Here is a 14177-nt window from a genome sequence, read left to right as displayed (position 1 = left end):
CTCACACATTGAGGGCAATGTGCCTCTTAAGTGTGGGGGTGAGGGGTTGTAGTTAAAATTTTTGCTTTTACTTTGATAGATGTGTTTAGTATCTGTTTTAGTAATAAAATAGGGGTATTTTTTTTCTGAACTGTTTTTCTCTTAGTTTAGGTCTGGTTTGGTTTATAAATCCCTAGAGTAGTTTACTATTCTTTCTTTAGTCTGTAAATACTTACTCTTGTTACTGATCTGTTTTAGTTTAGTTGTTAGTTTTGTTGATAATAGTTCTTAGGTCTTTTAAAGTTCATTCATTTTCTGGTTTATGTTGTTTTAGCTTAGGTTCTTTTACTGTTTTTTTTTTTTTTTGTTAAAGAACTTCTTTTAGGTCCCTTTTTCTTTGCTTATTTCTATTATTTTCTCCTCCTTTGTAGTTACTTGTTCTGTTTTAAGCTCTTGATTAGTTTCATGCTTTGTATCAAGTTTTCAATTAGGATTTTCTTTTCATAATTAGTTTCTATTTTCTTTCTGCTACTGTTTGTAAAATTTTCTGAATTTAGTTTGTCAATACTTAGTTTTTTATGCTTTTAGAATATGTTTTAGGCTGTAGGATTAGACTTTATTTTTGCTTATAGTTTCTGTAATTAGAATTCATATTAGAATTTCCTTTCTCTGCTTATATTCTTGCCTTCTATTTCACGAATTAGATACTCTTTAATTTCTGTTTTAGCATTTGTTTCAGTTTTATTTTACCTTATAGGTTCTGTTCTGAGATTTTAATTTCTGAGTCCTGTTCTGGTTTTCAGTAATTTTCTAGGATCTCTTCCATTCATTGTTACTGTTATGATTTTCTTAGTTTTTTTTTCTCTTTTAAATTCGAGTCTGTTTTAGTTTAGCTAGGTTCAGAGTTAACTCTTTGATTGTTTTTTCCTTTTACTGTCTTTCTGTTCTAGAAGCGTTTTAGATGGGAGTTGGTTTAGGTTATGTTTAGAGTTCTTTCTTTCTTCTTTTGCTGTTTTCTTTCCAGACTTGTAATTAGGATTTGTTAGCTTAATATCATTCTGCTTTAGATGTCTCTTTTGCTGTTTTACTTTGTAGAGCTTTAGTTGAGATTCTTTCTGGTTGCATTCTGTTTAGTTTTACTTTGTCTAGGTTGTAAATAGCTTTAGGTAATGTTGTGCAGGTATTTCTAGATTCTATTTCACATTTTACTTAACTTTTTGCTGACTTACTTAACTTCTTAGCTTTATTTCTTTAAGATAGATTGCCAATAGTGTCTTTAGCTCTAGATTTGAGTAGATGTAGCTCTAGCAGTAGTTTTTGCAGTTAGTTCAGTCTAAATAAGCAGGTTTTGCATGATAGAGAGTAGCAATTCCATTTTTTACAAATCTTTAACCCTGGAGAGTTTTGGGCCAATTTTTTCTTTCTAGTGTGAATGCATGCATGTATAGTCATAGTTCTGATTTTGTATTAATTCTCTTTGATGTGCTTGATCTTGGTAGAACTTAAGAAATGATCTAGGCCTTCTTTCTTCTTCCCATTCACATTTCTTTCCATTGTACCCTCATTTGAGCCTTAGCCTTTTTCTTTGCTTTCCATCACTTGAATATTTAGAGAGAAAGAGATTAAAACAAAACCTCTATTATTTCTTCTTATTTCCTAATACATCACTAATCATACTTATACAAACATAACCAACAGTGAAAGTAGGAACAGTGAAAACAAAGGAAAAACATAGAAGACTCCTAAAGAGTCTATATCTAAAACATATTACATTTCAACACTCCCCCTCAAGCTGGAGCATATAAATCATATGCACCAAGCTTGGAACATATGAATTGAATTCTAGGCCCCCTTAGAGATTTGGTCAGAATGTCTCCAAGTTGTTCATTAGAATTGACAAATTCAGTAACTAGTTCCTTGGATAATAACTTCTCCCTAATAAAATGACAGTCAATTTCTATGTGTTTCGTTCTCTCATGAAACACAGGATTGGAAGAAATGTGAAGAGCTGCTTGATTGTCACAGTACAGTTTCATTTGCTCATTTTCACAAAATTTCAATTCTTGAAGAAGTTGTCTAATCCACACAAGTTCGCATGTAGTTAGAGCCATAGATCGGTATTCAGCTTCAGCACTAGATCGGGCAACAACATTTTGTTTCTTACTTTTCCAAGATACAAGGTTCCCACCGAGTAAAACACAATATCCTGTAGTCAATCTTCGATCAATTGGACTACCAGCCCAATCTGCATCACAATATCCTTCGATTCGAGTGTTTCCCTTGTTCTCATACAATAGTCCCTGTCCTGGGCTTCCTTTTATGTATCTGAGAATGCGAAGCACTGCATTCCAATGATCAACATGTGGATTTTGCATAAATTGACTCACAATTCCAACTGAATAAGAAAGATCGGGTCTTGTTATGGTGAGATAGATGAGTTTTCCAACTAGCCTTCTATATCTCTCTGGGTCTGAGAAGAGTTCACCCTGATCTCTCATTAACTTTTGATTTGGATCCATAGGACTATCAATGGGCTTGCAATTTGTTAGACCTGTTTCTTCTAAAATGTCAAGAGCATATTTCCTTTGTGAAATGATGACACCATCTTTTGACTGTGCCACTTCAATACCAAGAAAATATTTTAGACGACCCAGATCTTTAGTTTGAAAGTGGTTGAACAGATGATTCTTTAACTGAGTAATTCTGGATATGTCATTTCCTGTAATAACAATATCATCAACATACACCATGAGATAAACACATTTGTCAGGAGAAGAGTGACCATAAAACACTGAATGATCTGCCTCACATCGTTTCAATCCAAACCTTTGCACTACCTGACTAAATTTACCAAACCAAGCTCGAGGTGATTGCTTCAAGCCATAGAGAGAACGACGTAACTTACAAACCAAGCCAGACTCCCCCTGAGCAATAAATCCAGGAGGTTGCTCCATGTATATTTCCTCTTCCAGATCACCATGAAGAAAGGCATTTTTAATGTCTAACTGATAAAGAGGCCATTGACGAATAGCAGCCATAGCAAGCAAAATACGAACTGTACTGGTTTTAGCCACAGGAGAGAAAGTATCACTATAGTCAAGGCCATAAACTTGAGTATAGCCCTTAGCTACTAGCCGAGCTTTAAGACGATCAATTTTACCAGTAGGACCAACTTTAATAGTATATATCCATCTACAACCAACAGCCTTCTTATCAGGAGGAAGAGGGACAAGATCCCAAGTGCTATTGTGTTCAAGAGCCATCATTTCATCAACCATGGCTTGTCGCCAACCATAATGACCAAATGCCTCATGAATATTATTAGGAACTTTAGTGGAAGATAACGAGGAAACAAAAGAGAAATATGAAGGAGACAATTGATGATAACTCACAAAATTATAAATAGGATATGGATTACGAGTAGACCGAATACCTTTCCGAAGGGCAACGGGCCAGTTATCATCTGAATCAGTAGAAGGTGAAGAGGATGAAGGATCCATGGTATGGTGATCTGATGGAGGAGGAACTGAGTCTCGAGGATCTTCAGTGTTTGGAGTTGAAGATTGTGTCCGACGCTGATATGTGATAAGAGGTGGAGGAACAATGTCATTTGGATTTTGAGTTTGAGGTACAGAATCAGGAATAACTAAAGGATCACATGTTGGCAAAGGAAACATTTGTTGAACATAAGAACGATCCTCCATGGAGGAAGAAAAAAATGGTTTATCCTCAAAGAATGTGACATCTGCTGACATATAATATCTCCCGGTGGAGGGAGAATAACATTTATACCCTTTCTGAAGACGAGAGTATCCTAAGAAAACACACTTGATAGCTTTTGCTGAGAGTTTATCAAGACCTGGAGAGACATTATGAACAAAACACGTACACCCAAATACTCGTGGGGAAACATGATACAAAGTGTCATTGGGAAAAATGACAGAGTGAGGAATTTTATTGTTAAGAGAGGAAGAAGGCATCCTATTGATAAGAAAACAGGCAGTAAGGACTGCATCGCCCCAATGATGTACAGGAACATTAGTATTCAACATCAAGGAACGTGCAGTTTCAATGAGATGTCTATTCTTTCTCTCTGCAATGCCATTTTGTTGTGGAGTATGAGGACATGTTGACTGGTGTAAAATTCCTTGGGAAGATAAGAGAGAAGAAAATGCTGCAGAGAAATATTCCTTAGCATTATCACTTCGAAGAATTTTAATTGTCTTCCCAAATTGGTTCTTAATTTCATTAAGAAAAGACTTAAAAATAGACAAAAGTTCAGATCTCTCTTTCATTAAATAAACCCAAGTACACCGAGAGAATTCATCAATGAAAGTTACAAAATAATTAAAACCAAATGACGTAACACGACTAGGTCCCCAAATGTCTGAGTGAATAATTGAAAAAGGAGAATTACAATGTGTCTCAGATCTTTTAGGATAGGAAGATCTAACATGTTTTCCTAATTGACAAGACTCACAATCTAAGACTTGAATATTTCTGAGACTTGGAACCATCATCTTCAACTTGAGCAAACTTGGATGGCCTAAACGATCATGCAAAAGTTTTGGGGATGAAGAAGTAAAGCAGGAAACTGAAGAACAAGATTTTAAGAAATAAAGTCCTTGAGACTCATGTCCTTCTCCAATCAGACGACCTGTCCCATGTTCCTGTATAACAAAGGAATTAGCAGTAAAGGTTATGGAACAATTTAAGGAACGAGTCAGCTGACTCAAGGAGATTAAATTGTATGGACAATGGGGAACATATAAAACTGAATTTAAATTTAGTGAAGGAGATAAGGAAACTTTGCCAATTCCTTGAGATGTCACTTTCGATCCATCGGCAATAGTAATAAGATGGGGAATTTTTGGAGAAGACATAGAAGAAAATGAAGAAATGTTACCAGAGATATGGTCAGAGGCACCGGAGTCAAGAATCCATGGATTATGACCTTCCACAGATTTAGATAGATTGGTTGTAGGCACACTGGTCATGGCAGAAGATTGACCAGGATTAAATGATTTTCCAGACTTGTATCTGAGAAATTCTTCATATTCTTCATTTGAAATTCTGGATTCTAGATCACCAGCTTTAGAAACATGAGCAACTTTGTCTGGATATCCATGTAAAATATAACATTTGTCCCGAGTATGACCTATTTTGTTGCAATATGTGCATTGAGGACGTATACTACGACCACCACGTCCTCGGTTGCTTCTGCTTCCTCCTCTCCCTTGTGGCACTCCTCTTCCTTGGGGTATTGTCATGGCTGATGTTTCAATAACCTCAATTGGATTCTCATTTTTTACTGATGTAGGTACTCGAAGAAGTCGAGTAACTAAGCCATCCATTGATGGGATTTGATCACCAGCTAAAATCTGATCACGTACATGATCATAATCTGAGTGTAAACTTCTCAGAATTAGGACCATGTAAAACTTGTCAAGCTTCTTATTGATCCCTTCTAATGAATGAGCTATAAAGAAGTTCTTTAATTCTTCTACAGCAGCCCTAGCCTTTGCTATATGAGAAACCATGTCATGATTGACTTGCTTTAGAGATGCTGCTCTTTGAGTTGCATCAAAGAGACGTTGTACATCATTAGCAAATATGTCTTGTGCCCTTTTCCAAAAGGATGAACAAGTCTTATAGGGTCTTAATATATCTAGAACTTCTTGCTCAACTGACTGCCACAAAATTGCACATAACTGAAAATCCAATTTTTGCCATTGGGATTTTTCGTCGTCTTGAATCATAGAAATGTCTTGTTCAAGATGATCATGGTGTCCTTGACCAAGAAACCACAATTCCACAGCAGAAGACCATGATAAATAATTTCTCCAATTGAGCTTTGCAGAAGTGATGATCGGAGTAGCAGATAGAGAGGAATTAATTCCAATAGAAGATGCCATGACAGATCTGTAAGAAGAATCTGGAGTCCAGAATCAGAAATGAGATCTGGAAACAGTAAAAGATAAGAGCCAACTTGAGGGGGAAACCCTAGGTATCAATTACAGCCCCTGAAACAGTAAAATAAGAGCCAAAAGAAGCTCTGGAAAGTCAGACGAACAGGACGACAGTGGTCCGATGATCGTCCGGCAAGGATAAGGCGGCGCGTGAACAGTACGCGCTTGACGTCTGACGGAGGAAGGAGGCGCGTGGCGGCGCGTGCAGCGGAAACAGGGAAAGCGACCACCAGGGATGGGTCGCGCTCGAGCAGGCGCACAAAACCCCTAACTTCGCCTGAGAAAATGAGTCACCGGCGGCGGCGGCGGCGGGGCGGCGGCGGATATCGGTAGTCAGACAGAGAGCCCCGGTGGTTGGCTCTGATGCCAACTTGAATATTTAGAGAGAAAGAGATTAAAACAAAACCTCTATTATTTCTTCTTATTTCCTAATACATCACTAATCATACTTATACAAACATAACCAACAGTGAAAGTAGGAACAGTGAAAACAAAGGAAAAACATAGAAGACTCCTAAAGAGTCTATATCTAAAACATATTACATTTCAACACCATCCATTATAAACCATTTCCCCCATCAATAAACAACCTTGAGAGATGTGTGAGAAGTAAGGAGAATTTAGAACTCAGAAAGCAGAAAAGAGTAAGGTCAGAGGTGAGATTGAAAAGAAAAGAGCTCTAAAAAGAAAAAAATCTAATCTAAAAAATAGAAGAAAAAGGTCTGGAAAAGAGAAAAAGAGAAAATTGATTGAGAAAAAGACCTGAGAAAAAAAAAAGAGATTATGGCCAAGAAAAGAATGCAATACCTGCAGTGAGTTCTATTTGTCCTCTTTCACATTTCTCTTATCCATTCCAGTTTCTGCTTTTATTTCCCATACATCTAGCCTTTCCATCCTCCATTACATTACAAGCCATGAAAGTCCTAGTGATCTAGAGTTATCTTGATTCAAGCAGTGTCAATTAGAATTTTTCCAAAGTTGTGAATTGTGGTCTATCATGTTATGTGGAGTGAAACACAGACTGACCTAAGCACTTGAGTGCTTTGAGAGAAACACTTTATCCTGTGTGGTTGAATTTGGGCTGCTACTTCTCTGAATTGTATCTTTCTGTTTGGTTTGGTCGAATTTAACTGTTGTTTACTTGCTAGAGTTACTGAAACTTAGATTTAGAATTGGTGATTCTGTTTGTGCAGTTCTGATTAGAGAAAAATAGCTGGTAGTTGTGTAATTAGCAGAGTTGAGTTGAATGTGATAAGAGTATAGTGTTCCTTGTTGTGTGTCTTTAGTCTTTTCTTTTTAGATAGAGTCTCTTGCTTTTGCCTTTTATTTTTAGATTTCTTAGAATTAGGGTAGTTTTATGTTTTTCTCTTAATCCTTTAGTTTTATAAAATTCTAGTTAAAATTAGGTTTTTAGGGGTAATTTTTAGCATTTGTAAATAATTAGGATATTAATATTTTTTTAGAGAAAATCTTCTAATGAAAATCTTTTTTCTTTACTTTTTCTTTTAATTTTTGAATTGCAGAAATATTTCTTTTATTTTTTTTGGGCATTAATTCATTTTCTTCTTATTGCAGAAAGGTCCTAAAAATTGGGTTACAGATGCAAAGCAATGGGGCCGTTGGTGCAATGTACAATGAAAGGCATTTGGGTTGGATTGGGTGCTCAAATTGCTGGAACGCTGCTATTGCAAGCATTGGAATGGACTGGCTGCACATTTTAATTGGAGTGCTGATTTCACAATGGATTGGCTGCTGATTGGAAGCCCACTTAATCAAAACTTATTATTTTGGAAAGTTGAAAAGAAAATTTTTATTATTATTTTTATTTAAAAGAAAATGAAAAAAGTTTCAAAAACGAAATTATAAAAGTAACACAGTTGAAAATTCGATTTTTCAATAATTGAATTCTGATATCTATATAAATATTTGAAATATTAATTATGGATAGATTTTAAATTTGAATCTATTGATTGGATGAATTTTTAATATCGATGTAAAATTTTTATTTTTTATAGTTTGTCATATAAAATTCTTTTGTTGAATGTTTTGTATAGATATATATGCATTAAAAAATTAAACCACAAACTTTGTAAAGTTTAAAATTAATTTCACGTAATAAAAGAACTAATTTTTTAGTGAAAATCCTTGTTAGGCAAAATTCTTATAAATATCATAAATGTTAGTATACAAGATCTAGATGTAATCTTAGAGGTTATAAAATCAGATTTTTTTTTCTAACCTCTTAGATTAAATTAATATTCTAAAATCATACTTATCTTTATCCAACAAAGATCGTTTTCGTTGAATTATTTATCATAATTGAGCCGATTGAAATAAAAAATAATTAAATAATAGATACAATATTTTTAAATAAATATAATGTTATAATTTATAATACTAAAATTAAAATTATTATTGTATTTAATTATTAATGTAAGACCCTGGAAAATAACGTACGTTGAAGTACGCGTGGCAGCTGGAGAACGAAGCACCTCAACAGCGTACGTGGCAGCAGCAGGAAGGAGCATTCCAACAGCGGACGCCAGGTGTCACGCTGCATGGAGTCTGGAGTGGGGAAACGCAGTGCAGTTGCGTGTCACTCGGAGAGCGCGACAGTTCACTAACAAACGCCAGGTGTCACGGCGAGAAGAGTCTGGAAAGCGTTAGTGGAATGCACGTGGCTGACGAGGAGCGGACGTTCGTTCGGCACTGGAAACAAGACATTCATTCTCAGAAAAACTCATCTCTCGCTCTACACGCACACTCCTTTCATAATTCGGGGAAATTCTTTTCTCTCCTCCTTCTCTCTACGACTTCCCCACCTTTTCTCTAAGATCACCACCATCTCATCTCCTCCGATCACGATTCCGACACCATAGAAGAACTCCTGGTGACAAGGACTTCAAGAAGAACCGTTCGGTTTCAGAAGCTGAAGCTGATTTGATTTAGAAGAAATAAGGAACCATTGAGGGTAGAAAAACGTTAGTTGGACGAAGCCACAAATCTTAAGAATTGGAGAAGTTGCAGTACGGATCCGGGTAAGGGAAGCTTATATGTTTAATTTATACTTGCATGTGTGTGATCTGATTTTCATGTATGATCAGTATGCTGTTTGAGTTGTTATGAATGATCTCTGATATTGTGTATGATTTCTGATTTGGTTGAACTGCATGCTGGTTTGATACGTATGAAAAATGGGTGATTTCTTGTACTGTATGAGTTGTTAATGTGATGAATTTTATAAAGTCTGTAAAGGTATATTGGTTATGAAGTTATGAAGTTTATAAATTTAAAATCATATGAATCATAAAGTATAAATTGAGATGTTGAAATCTGGAAATCTGTATGGTTGGAAAATCTGAAACGTAAATCATCCCCTGTGATAAATTACGCTCGTCACCGTACGGTCTTATACCGTTCGGTTTCCCTGGAAATAGCTTAGAATGAAATTCTTTCATTTGGAAAGAATTCTGTTCGAGAACGAGCGTCCCCATTTTAAATGTCTGAGCGTTCGGTTCAGCTCAGCTGTATATAAATACCTTAACTTTAAAATACGTAACGCTCGGTCTTATACCGAACGTTCGTCTTAAATAGCGTTCAGCTTTATACCAAACGTTCGTCTTAAATAGCGTTCGGCTTTATACCGAAGCGTTCGTCCTAAATAGCGCTCGGTCTTATACCAAAGCGTTCGTCCTAAATAGCGCTCGGTCTTATACCGAAGCGTTCGTCCTAAATAGCGCTCGGTCTTATACCAAGCGTTCGTCATGATTTGGTGCTCGGTCATCTACCTAGCGTTCGCTTTAATGTAGCGTTCGGTCTTAAACGAACGCTCGTCCTTGTAATTGATTTCTTAACGAACGTAAATAGCGTTCGTCCTAAATGGCTAGTGATTGTATATTGGCGCGTTTGGTCATTGACTGGCAGTCGTCCCATTTTAACCAAAAAGTTCCCAATTTAATTAAGTATTCCTCTTGGTATCTAAATTATTGAGAAAATAGTCTTATCCCTTTGGAGTTTTCCTAATTGTTATTGGAGTCCTTATCAATTCTGATTTTTCACGTTCGTCCTCTTCCTTCATAAAGTTGAACGTTCGTCTTTTCAAGAAAGTGGAACATAGAATGAAAATGTTATGAATAAGAAATACTAAGACGTGTGAACACTATATTACATGATTATATGATTATGGAATTTGGACGAGCGTTCCAGGGTGGAACGTCTCATGTTGTTGGATATTAAATTGGTAAAGTATGACTGTGGCTATTGCTAATGCTGGCTTGGTCCATCCTGATATTCCGTGATACTCATCTTCATATAGAGGAGAGTAGTTCATGTGTGGGAATGGCAGGAGGTCCTTAGTCCATAAGTTAACATGGGCGACGTAAGAACGGACTAACCTCGAGTGGCAGCTGATTATGTATATCCCGGCTACTACACCACTCGGGTGCAAGGACGCCTGTAGGTACACGGTTCATACAGTCCGGACGGTCGGTCTTATATATATATGTATATATATTTCTATGTTACATTGTGTTAAATTGTATGTTGTATGTGTGAGCTGAAATGTTGAACGTATATGTTAAGCGTATGAATTAAATATTATAAGCTTACCCTTTCGTTTTTCCTTGTGTTGTCATCTTGTATATGTACGTTCTGTTGGAACAATCGGTACCGTTATAGAGTCACGCAGCGGAATTAAAAACTTGAAAGAGAGTGGAAAGCGTGTTCGGTCACCTTTTTAAGATAAATTTGAAAAAATAATTTTCTTTCAGAAAATTTATCGAACAGTTGATATGCGTAAAAAATAAAGAGTGTAGGGAATAGAAAATCACACGAGTAATTTTTATACTGGTTCGATTCAACAGAATCTACGTCCAGTCGTTAATCACTATAAAAAGTGATTAACAATTCCACTAAAAAGATGTTTCACAGATTACAACAAATAGTTAATAAAGCAGATAAATAAACCTTCCTTCGACGAACAAACTGGAAGAAGAACACTCTGCCAACTCGATGAGAACCGCTCCGACTATCGACAAACGAAACGCGAGCTTCTCCTATTCACGAGACCAGGCAGAGCACCTTGCTAACTCGAAGAGAGCTTGCTCCGACAATCGACACACGAAACGCGAGCCTCTCCTGTTCACGAGACCAAGCAAGGGAACTTGAACTATAGCTTCTGAGAACTTCCTCTGACAAACAGTATTCTGCTAGAGCTTCTGTTCAACAACGTTAACGTTCTAATTTCTCCAAAACAAAATATATAGCCAAGTACACTGAATGCCAAAGGTCAGCTCCCAACTGCCATGAATAATCGATTATTGTAAGTGATAATCGATTATTCAAGTCCGTTACAGGGTTTTCAAAATGTGATAATCGATTATATGAAGAGATAATCGATTATTCCTGTATGACTTTGTGATAATCGATTATTGTCATTCCATAATCGATTATTGCAGTTAAAAATGCAAGTTTACAAGGTTTACAAGAATTTCCTACTACATTTAATTTCTACAAATTGCTTTTAACTAATTCTAATATCTTCTTCAACTAAAACTTCTTGTAGCATCATCAAAACAAATTTCTTCAAGATTTACCAATACTCCTTATTGGTAACAATCTCCCCCTTTTTGATGATGATCAAAAATTCAATTTTAAAAGCAAGTTTGGCTTACCTGCAAAACATACAAGCTAACAAACAACAACAAGGTTAGCAATACCTGTAATAATTTATACTTCTCCCCTTGTATTATTCTTCTCCCCCTTTTTTATCAGAAGCAAAAAGATCGAATGTTGAAGGCTCCCCCTAAATATGATCTCCCCCTCAATTAATCAAAGGATGCATATAATCAAGAGATCATTTTATTTATGAAAATAAATATTACATTATAAGAAGAATGGACAAACTAGCTGTTTATGGTCGTTTATGGCCGTTATGGGATGCTCCAACGGCTCTATTTTTGAACCTGTCAGCGTGATAATCGATTATGGCTTGTGATAATCGATTATCAGTTCAATAATTACTGCCCAGAATTGCATGATAATCGATTATGCATAATGATAATCGATTATCTGCTCAAGATTTTCCAGAATTGATTTTAATGCATGAATAATCGATTATAGCTTAGTGATAATCGATTATGAAGCGTTAAGTTTACGAAAAATGCAAAAATTTGCATAGATTTTGATTCTAAGATATGTCTAACACTCCTAACTCTCTTCTAAGCTCAAAAAATCTATCTCCAGGTTTAACAAGAAAGCATTTCAACTAGCACAATCAGTTCAGAAACTAATTTTGACAACACAAATTTCAACTTCCCAAACACCAACTATGATTCATGCACTATCATATCCTAATCTGTTCAACCCAATGAATTCAACTCTGCATATAAAACAACATATATAAAAATTAAAACAACAATATGCAGTAATCAAATTTAATTCAATAACATTCTACAGTGATTTTCACAATTTGCAATCAAGCTTTATGCGGAGCAAATCATAGCTTATATGGCATGCATATAAATAGATCTCCACAGAAAACATCTTTGAAACGGAAATGCCAATTCAATCATCAAATAACTTAATTATCTAAAAATGCCAATGAAAATCTATCAACCAACTCATTTAAATGAATATAACAGTAATCAAATAATGGAAAATTAGAAAGATAACCAGAACAAAGTGCAATAACACAGTTCAAACAACACTTAGCTCAATCACATGGAGTTCGAACCAAGGCTTTGAATGCCATTTGATGGATTCACTTCCTGCTCTTAGATCATTATTTCCGAAAGCATAATACCATGGATCTCTCTTCTCCTTTTGAGAACTTAACATGCAAAACCATCCAAGAGAGGTTTGGTGCCCACAATCTCATTTGGGTCCTCAGGGTTAGAGACAAATTACTTTATAATGGGAATCCGAGCACATTTTCCATTTGGAACATCAAAATGTTTAATTCTACATTTGTTTGAAGTATGTCCCTTTTTCATGCAATAAAAACAACAAACATCATGCACTTTATTTTTCACAAAAGTCCCTTTCTCAACCTAAACTCTACGAGTTCTCTTAACTTTAGACTTTTTATGATGATGCATGTTTATATTTCTAACATTGCTCTTTCTAAAAACATTTTGAACATGTAAGATATACTTGATTCCTTTAGAAAGTAAATTTTCCAATATGTCAATGTCAAACATGTGACTTTTACAAGATAAACACTCAACAGGTTTTTCATTTGAATTAGATTCAGACAATTTTGTTTCAAGATTACTAACTTTGTTTCTTAATATGACTTCCTCATCTAATGCATTTTCATATTTCCATTTCAATTCTTTAAATTCCTTTTTCATATTTTTATAAGCAGCATTCAATGTTTCAGATTCATCAAGTAATTCAAGAAACGCCTTTTGTAAATCAAATTCACTAGATTCATAGCTAGAATTACTTACTTGGCTTCCAGCATCATCAAAATTAGCTGTCAAACACAAGTTTATTTCTTCAACAGAGTCACTTGAACTAGAGGTGGTTGATGCATTATCCTTCGAGGCAATGTGAACCTTCTTCTTCTTGTGAATTTTCTTTTCTTTTCTTTCTTTACTTCTTTTGTTGCTTGAACAGTCAGCTTTCAGATGGCCTCTTTCACCACATCCATAACATTTGAAACTTGAAGAGGAACCTTGATAGTCCTTCTTTTCCTTCAAGATTTGGCTGTCAGATGATTTAACGTTGGCCATCAAGCATAAATTTTCTTGCTTACTAGAATCGCTTGAGCTTGAGGAGTTTGATGTAGAGCATGAATTCAAACAAGTCAACTTAGCCACATTCGATACTTCATCATGAGTGACTCTTAAAAATTTCCACATTTCCTGAGCACTTTTATAAACAGATACTTTGAAAAAATCATCAATGGTTAGTGCAGATAAAATTATATTTCGAGCCTTAATATCAAATTGGGCTCTTCTATTTTCCTCAACAGTCCAGTCAAAGTATGGTTTTTCTACTTCTACACCATCAACAGTTCTTTTAGGAATATAGGGACCATTTAGCACAGCTTCCCAGATGCCTCTGTCAACAGACCCCATAAAAATTTCCATTCTGACTTTCCAGAATGCATAGTTATCACCAGTAAACAATGGAGGTCTGTTAATGGAAGCACCCTCAGCATATACATGGTTTTGATTGTGACCGGCCATTTTCGCAAATTTTGAAGAACTATCAAAGCAAGCT

This window comes from Vigna angularis, chromosome 10 (assembly GCF_016808095.1).
Source record: "Vigna angularis cultivar LongXiaoDou No.4 chromosome 10, ASM1680809v1, whole genome shotgun sequence".
Lineage (NCBI taxonomy): Eukaryota > Viridiplantae > Streptophyta > Magnoliopsida > Fabales > Fabaceae > Vigna > Vigna angularis.
Note: the sequence above shows the minus strand (reverse complement) of the source record.